The sequence below is a fragment of the Salmo salar genome, chromosome 08 (assembly GCF_965601325.2).
Source record: "Salmo salar chromosome 08, fSalSal1, whole genome shotgun sequence".
NCBI classification, from domain to species: Eukaryota; Metazoa; Chordata; class Actinopteri; order Salmoniformes; family Salmonidae; genus Salmo; species Salmo salar.
Window position 1 is genome coordinate 4,507,501 of NC_138298.1, and position 7,500 is coordinate 4,515,000.

Here is a 7,500-nt window from a genome sequence, read left to right on the forward strand (position 1 = left end):
TCTCTCTTAAAATACATTTTTCATAAATCTTTTTAACTTTCAAACCTGATAAAACATGTTTCTCCCCATTACTTTCATAATATAAAACCGGTAAACCCTTAGCCCTCTCAACCACCTCTGTATTTATTAAAAGCACCCATTCTTCAGGAATACACCCTAAAATTCTCTTATACATATTTTCTATTGTAGTTTTACTTATTTCATCTTCTACTTCACAAACATTATCATAGATCGCTTGTACAGTAAGAAACCCTGGAATGACCTCGTATAAAATATCCCCAATCTGTCTCATCCCAGCCCTCATAAAATATTTACAAAACAACATCTTATTATTATATTGTATCTTGGGATTTAAGAAAATTGGCTGATTTAAAATATTGTCTAAAATGGTACACTCATAATAAATATTTGGTAAAAACTCCCCCCAAGCTTCAAACACTTCTCTATAAAACAATGGTATATTACTTAACATTTCTTTTTTCATGCACATCAATAAACCATTGTCCCCCATCCTCCCAACCTCCTGCAAATACTCCTTAAAAAATCTTTTCCATCCATAATCTAGTTCACCATATAAATATTTCCGTACCATTTTAACTCTAATTGCTTTTTTCCTTACATTTAAATCCACCAACTTCAAACCCCCCTCCTCATATCCTGCAATCAATGTTTTAAAAGAAATTTTCGCTCCTTTCCCATCCCATAAAAAATCAACTAAAATCGTATTCATTTCAGATAAAACCCATTCTGGTACATCTAAAACGTTCATGACATGAATAAAAATTGACATCAGCAAGGAATTTACAACAATTACTTTCCCTTTTAATTTCAAAGCCCTCCCCCTCCACATATTTACTACCTTCCTAACTTTATTTATAACCCCACTCCATGTCAGATCCCTAGCTTCTTGTTCCTTCACCCCTAAAAACACACCTAACACCTTAAAATAATCATTTACCACCTTAAAAGGAAAAGTCCCCTCATTATTCTTCCCAACATACATTATTACTGACTTTTCCATATTCACTTTAGCTCCTGAGGCTTTCTCATATACTTTAAAACACTCCATCACCCTTTTAACACTTCCCTCATCTCTGACTGTAATTGTGGTATCGTCTGCATATTGATGAATTAAACTAAAACCTCCTTGCGGAGTCTCTACACAATTTATAAAATGATCTTTTTTAAGGTATGCCGCTAAGGGTTCTACCGATAAAACAAACAATAAAGCTGATAAAGGGCACCCCTGTCTCACTGACCTCTCAAGAATAAAAGAATCTGTTAAAACCCCATTACATTTAACCCTACTTTTAGCCTTTCTATATAATAATTTTATCCATCTTATTATACCATTTCCAAACCCATACTTTTCCAGTACCCTAAACATAAAATCATGTTCCACCCTGTCAAAAGCTTTATTAAAATCTATACTTAAAACAATCCCCCCCATCTTGTCACTATTCATTTTATTTATCACATCTCTAAGTGTAGTTATGGTATCTGCTATATCTCTTCCAGGCACACTATAATTTTGTGTAGGTGCTATAATATCATTTAAAACCATCTTCATCCTATTTGCCAGTATCTTAGCTAAAATCTTATAATCTGAGTTTAATAAACTAATTGGCCTATAATTTTCTAGTTTCAGTTTGCTCCCCTTATTTTTATATAAAATCGATATCAGCCCTGTCACCATGGAATCTGAAACAGTATCATTGTCTTCCATATATTGATATACTTCTAATAAAATAGGTGCTAAAATACTTTCATACATTTTATAAAACTCTGCAATTAGTCCATCTACTCCAGGACTTTTATTTATTTGTAAACCCTTAATTGCATCTTTCACTTCATCCATTGTTATCTTCCTATCACACATTTGCTTATCTTCAACACCAATTTGCACATCCACACTACTTAAAATCTCTTTTACACACCCCTCCTCCACCTCCCCTTTCTTAAATAAATCCTTATAAAAATTCTGTACAGTTTCTAATATTTCAACATAATCATTTACCACTTCACCCTTTACATTTTCAATCTCACTAATATATGATTTCGTCTGTTTAGTTTTTTCTAAACCAAGAAAAAACATAAAACATATTTTGCCCTACTTCTAATAATTGCACCCTTACACTTCTCTATTTCACATTTGCTCAATTTTGCTTTTAAATCTAAAAACCTTTCAATAGTATAATCAGGATCACTATCACATTTCTTCATTTCTTCATTCAATTTTGTTCTTAAATAATTTTCTGCTCTTATCATCCTACTCCTCTTCTTCCTTGCATATCTAATACTAAAAACTTTTATTTTTTCCTTAACATTTTCCCACCACTTGCACTTATCATTCCCTTTTTGCTTATCCTCCATTTCATCTTCTATCAAAGATTTAAGTTGTTTCCCGTATTCCTCATCACCTAGATACCCTGCATTCATACACCATATTCCCCCCCCTCTCCTTTCCTTATCTAACCCCACCGAAAATGTTAACCCAGCATGATCACTAAAAGTTGTAAAAATATATTTAATATCCTTCATAAAATTCCTTAACCCTTCATTTACTAAAACCAAATCTATCCGTGTCTGTTTCAATTCCCCTAAAACCACCTGCCTTCTAGAAAATTCTCTCTTATTCGGATTCTCCTCCCTCCATATATCAATTAAATTGTTTTCAACCATCATTTTCCTTAAAACCCCCCTAGATACATCACTTCTAAAAATAGCTCCCCTTGTCATATCTAGTCTATCCATTTTTACATTAAAATCCCCAACTAAAATACAGTTTCCCTTGCACCATTTCGCTAATTCTAAAAATAAATTCCTTCTCTCTATTTCATTATTCGGCGCATAAATATTTATAATCCTAAAAACCCTACTCATATACTCAAAGTCTAAAATTAAAATCCGCCCATTATTATCATTATATATCTTCTTCACATTTTCTACTACATCCTTCCTTATTAAAATTGCAACCCCACATGAATTCCCCCTACCATTGTTTACATAAATAAAATCCCTCCATATTTTCTGTACTTCTAAAACACACATATTATCCCAGTGCGTCTCTTGAATACATAAAATATCAGAATTCTTTATGTGTACTATTCTATTAAATGTTCCTATTGTTCTCAACCCATTCGCATTTATCGACATTATTGTGACCATACTAATAAATAATAAAATTATAAAATATAATTTCATTATCCTCTACCTTTTATCCAGTTTCTTTCCTCTTCCACCCTTTCTCTCCCCCCCCTCCGCTGCTTTCCTCTTCCTGTATCCTCCTCTCATTCTTTCAAACTTTTCCCCATCATCCGAGTCCGATATCTCCTCCAAGTCCATTTCATCCAGCCAACTTTTCTTCTTTACACCCTCGTCCGTTGTGCTCCCCGTGTTCATCGCCGATTCTGGAATGTTCGTTGTGCTCCCCGTGTTCTCCGCCGTTTCTGGAATGTTCATCTCCGTCTCATGTGTAGTCGTCGTTGTGCTCCCCGTGTTCATCGCCGTTTCTGGAATGTTCGTTGTGCTCCCCGCGTTCATCTCCGTCTCATATATTGTCGTCGTTGTGCTCCCCGTGTTCATACCCGTCTCTGTTATTGTCATTAAACTTAAAACCCTCTCCATTTCTTCACCCCCCGAGTTACTTGTTTGTGCTGTGCTTTCCCCTAAAACCTGTGAGTCCCCCGAGTTTCCCCCCAGTCCACTCCCCCCCTCCTCCTGAAAACTCCATCTTCTTATTTCTGAATCCATGCTGCTCCCAATTTCGTTAATCTTCTGGTCTTCCTTCTTCTCCCTTCTTCCTTCCTCCGTCTCTCCACCTTCCACCACATCATCTCCTCCATCTTCTTCTCCTTCTTCCGACAATACAACTGCTTCCTCGAATAGTACTTGACTCCCCTCTTCAGTCATAACTTCTCCACAGTTGCATTCCGCCAATCTCTTTCTGCATCTACCACAAACATTCCTTTCCTTCTCTCCGACACACTCTCTCGCATAATGGCCTTGATTGCCGCACTTGAAACACTTGAATTCAGGGCAATCTTTAACTATGTGCCCAGGTTGTATGCACAATCGACAAACTCTGACCTGCTTGTCATGGATCACCCTGAAGTATTCAGCTCCTTCCAGCGTCTCAATTTTTGTGGAATATGGCAATGATGTGACTTTTTCCGTAAATTTAACTTGTTCCGTCAACCACCTCCGTTCCAGGCCAAACTCTCCTCCTTATCTCCGATACGGCCGTTACTCCCCAGCTTCTCAACTTGTCCAGTATCACTTTATCTTCTATATATACCGGTAGATTCATAAAAGACACCACCAATTCATTAATATTCACATCTCTCGCCAGTATCTTGTTGTCCTTTATCCGTATACCGTCCATTAGCCGTTCTTTACCTTTTCCGTTTCTCATCGTAATTTCATATTTCTTATCTCCTTTCATTCGGCATCCCACCACCTCTCCACACGTCTCCTTAATTGCTCGTAGTAATTCCATCGTCGTCACCTTTTCTTCTCCCACCAACTCAATTGCCACCGTGTATTCTTTTCCATATTTCATTCCTCCTTTTTCGTTTTCCTTCCGTTGCGCATTTTCGTTGTCTTTGTCCGTTCCGTTTGTCGTTGCCATGTTGTCCGTCATTGTGAATCAAAAATGAAAGCAAAAAAACCTCCCCCAGGCAGCAAAACTGCAGGGGGGGAAAACTAAACAAAACTAAAAACTATCCAAATGAAAAAACAATAAATTATATTGCAAAATCCAAAAAAGAAACGAAAATAGCTCTCGAGCAAACACTCTCAAGCAAACACTCACAGCTCAATTACTCGCACCTGTCGTCACTTCTCCAATCAAGGATTAGCGCCCCCAGGCTGGTATGGCCGTAAGCGAGAAACAATCTCTTGCTACAACATATATAGTCAAAGTGAGTCTGATAAAACAGACATTAAGTCAATTCATCATTAAATGCTTAATACAAGGCAGTGTTGGTGATGAAATAGTGCAAGAGCACACCCTCGTGGACAAAATGCTTACAGCACCTGGTATTCCCAGGCGGTCTCCCATCCAAGTACTAACCAGGCCCGACCCTGCTTAGCTTTCGAGATCAGACGAGATCGGGCGTACCCAGGCTGGTATGGCCGTAAGCAAGAAACAATCTCTTGCTACAACATATATAGTCAAAGTGAGTCTGATAAAACAGACATTAAGTCAATTCATCATTAAATGCTTAATACAAGGCAGTGTTGCTGATGAAATAGTGCAAGAGCACACCCTCGTGGACAAAATGCTTACAGCACCTGGTATTCCCAGGGGGTCTCCCATCCAAGTACTAACCAGGCCCGACCCTGCTTCGCTTCCGAGATCAGACGAGATCGGGCGTACCCAGGCTGGTATGGCCGTAAGCAAGAAACGATCTCTTGCTACAACATATATAGTCAAAGTGAGTCTGATAAAACAGACATTAAGTCAATTCATCATTAAATGCTTAATACAAGGCAGTGTTGCTGATGAAATAGTGCAAGAGCACACCCTCGTGGACAAAATGCTTACAGCACCTGGTATTCCCAGGCGGTCTCCCATCCAAGTACTAACCAGGCCCGACCCTGCTTAGCTTCCGAGATCAGACGAGATCGGGCGTACCCAGGCTGGTATGGCCGTAAGCGAGAAACAATCTCTTGCTACAACATATATAGTTAAAATGAGTCTGATAAACAGACATTGCATTTTCACCAATTAGATAAGCAGCTTGAACTTTGTGTCACTGAAAAAGTAGAAGAAATTACAAACACTGTTCCCATCACTTTTTAGCACAGGTAGTTGGATAAAATAGCAACTTTATTTCCTTTCATCATTTGAACAGGGCAAAGGAGCACAAAGCACACACAAGCTGCATTCAGCAACAATATTCTTGTTTGTCTTATAAATACAAGGCAGATGCTAATTGAAAACACAAGGAAATTTGATCCTATTAAAAAGGCAGGAAGCTGCATTTAGTCAATTCATCATTAAATGCTTACTACAAGGCAGTGTTGCTGATGAAATAGAGCAAGAGCACACCCTCGTGGACAAAATGCTTACAGCACCTGGTATTCCCAGGCGGTCTCCCATCCAAGTACTAACCAGGCCCGACCCTGCTTAGCTTCCGAGATCAGACGAGATTGGGCGTACCCAGGCTGGTATGGCCGTAAGCGAGAAACAATCTCTTGCTACAACATATATAGTCAAAGTGAGTCTGATAAAACAGACATTTAGTCAATTCATCATTAAATGCTTACTACAAGGCAGTGTTGCTGATGAAATAGTGCAAGAGCACACCCTCGTGGACAAAATGCTTACAGCACCTGGTATTCCCAGGCGGTCTCCCATCCAAGTACTAACCAGGCCCGACCCTGCGTGGCTTCCGAGATCAGACGAGATCGGGGGTACCCAGGCTGGTATGGCCGTAAGCGAGAAACAATCTCTTGCTACAACATATATAGTTAAAATGAGTCTGATAAACAGACATTGCATTTTCACCAATTAGATAAGCAGCTTGAACTTTGTGTCACTGAAAAAGTAGAAGAAATTACAAACACTGTTCCCATCACTTTTTAGCACAGGTAGTTGGATAAAATACCAACTTTATTTCCTTTCATCATTTGAACAGGGCAAAGGAGCACAAAGCACACACAAGCTGCATTCAGCAACAATATTCTTGTTTGTCTTATAAATACAAGGCAGATGCTAATTGAAAACACAAGGAAATTTGATCCTATTAAAAAGGCAGGAAGCTGCATTTAGTCAATTCATCATTAAATGCTTAATACAAGGCAGTGTTGCTGATGAAATAGTGCAAGAGCACACCCTCGTGGACAAAATGCTTACAGCACCTGGTATTCCCAGGCGGTCTCCCATCCAAGTACTAACCAGGCCCGACCTTGCTTAGCTTTCAAGATCAGACGAGATCGGGCGTACCCAGGCTGGTATGGCCGTAAGCAAGAAACAATCTCTTGCTACAACATATATAGTCAAAGTGAGTCTGATAAAACAGACATTAAGTCAATTCATCATTAAATGCTTAATACAAGGCAGTGTTGCTGATGAAATAGTGCAAGAGCACACCCTCGTGGACAAAATGCTTACAGCACCTGGTATTCCCAGGGGGTCTCCCATCCAAGTACTAACCAGGCCCGACCCTGCTTCGCTTCCGAGATCAGACGAGATCGGGCGTACCCAGGCTGGTATGGCCGTAAGCAAGAAACAATCTCTTGCTACAACATATATAGTCAAAGTGAGTCTGATAAAACAGACATTTAGTCAATTCATCATTAAATGCTTACTACAAGGCAGTGTTGCTGATGAAATAGTGCAAGAGCACACCCTCGTGGACAAAATGCTTACAGCACCTGGTATTCCCAGGCGGTCTCCCATCCAAGTACTAACCAGGCCCGACCCTGCTTAGCTTCCGAGATCAGACGAGATCGGGCGTACCCAGGCTGGTATGGCCGTAAGTGAGAAACAAT

At 39.3% G+C, this 7,500-nt stretch overlaps 8 non-coding genes across 8 annotated transcripts; all 8 read right to left on the reverse strand.

Annotated features, from left to right (window-relative positions):
• Positions 1 to 5,025: 5,025 nt before the first annotated feature.
• On the reverse strand, positions 5,026 to 5,144 carry LOC145884172 (5S ribosomal RNA). Its single transcript, XR_014395751.1, has one exon. It is a non-coding gene; the product is annotated as a 5S ribosomal RNA (ribosomal RNA).
• A 139-nt stretch (positions 5,145 to 5,283) lies between these two features.
• LOC145882615 (5S ribosomal RNA) lies at positions 5,284 to 5,402 on the reverse strand. Its single transcript, XR_014394183.1, has one exon. It is a non-coding gene; the product is annotated as a 5S ribosomal RNA (ribosomal RNA).
• Positions 5,403 to 5,541: 139 nt separating this feature from the next.
• Positions 5,542 to 5,660, reverse strand: LOC145856901 (5S ribosomal RNA). Its single transcript, XR_014377792.1, has one exon. It is a non-coding gene; the product is annotated as a 5S ribosomal RNA (ribosomal RNA).
• A 409-nt stretch (positions 5,661 to 6,069) lies between these two features.
• Positions 6,070 to 6,188, reverse strand: LOC145886044 (5S ribosomal RNA). The gene has a single exon (XR_014397628.1). It is a non-coding gene; the product is annotated as a 5S ribosomal RNA (ribosomal RNA).
• A 139-nt stretch (positions 6,189 to 6,327) lies between these two features.
• On the reverse strand, positions 6,328 to 6,446 carry LOC145851172 (5S ribosomal RNA). The gene has a single exon (XR_014373022.1). It is a non-coding gene; the product is annotated as a 5S ribosomal RNA (ribosomal RNA).
• Positions 6,447 to 6,855: 409 nt separating this feature from the next.
• LOC145851895 (5S ribosomal RNA) lies at positions 6,856 to 6,974 on the reverse strand. The gene has a single exon (XR_014373747.1). It is a non-coding gene; the product is annotated as a 5S ribosomal RNA (ribosomal RNA).
• Positions 6,975 to 7,113: 139 nt separating this feature from the next.
• LOC145882617 (5S ribosomal RNA) lies at positions 7,114 to 7,232 on the reverse strand. The gene has a single exon (XR_014394185.1). It is a non-coding gene; the product is annotated as a 5S ribosomal RNA (ribosomal RNA).
• A 139-nt stretch (positions 7,233 to 7,371) lies between these two features.
• On the reverse strand, positions 7,372 to 7,490 carry LOC145883152 (5S ribosomal RNA). Its single transcript, XR_014394725.1, has one exon. It is a non-coding gene; the product is annotated as a 5S ribosomal RNA (ribosomal RNA).
• Between the last annotated feature and the right edge of the window lie 10 nt (positions 7,491 to 7,500).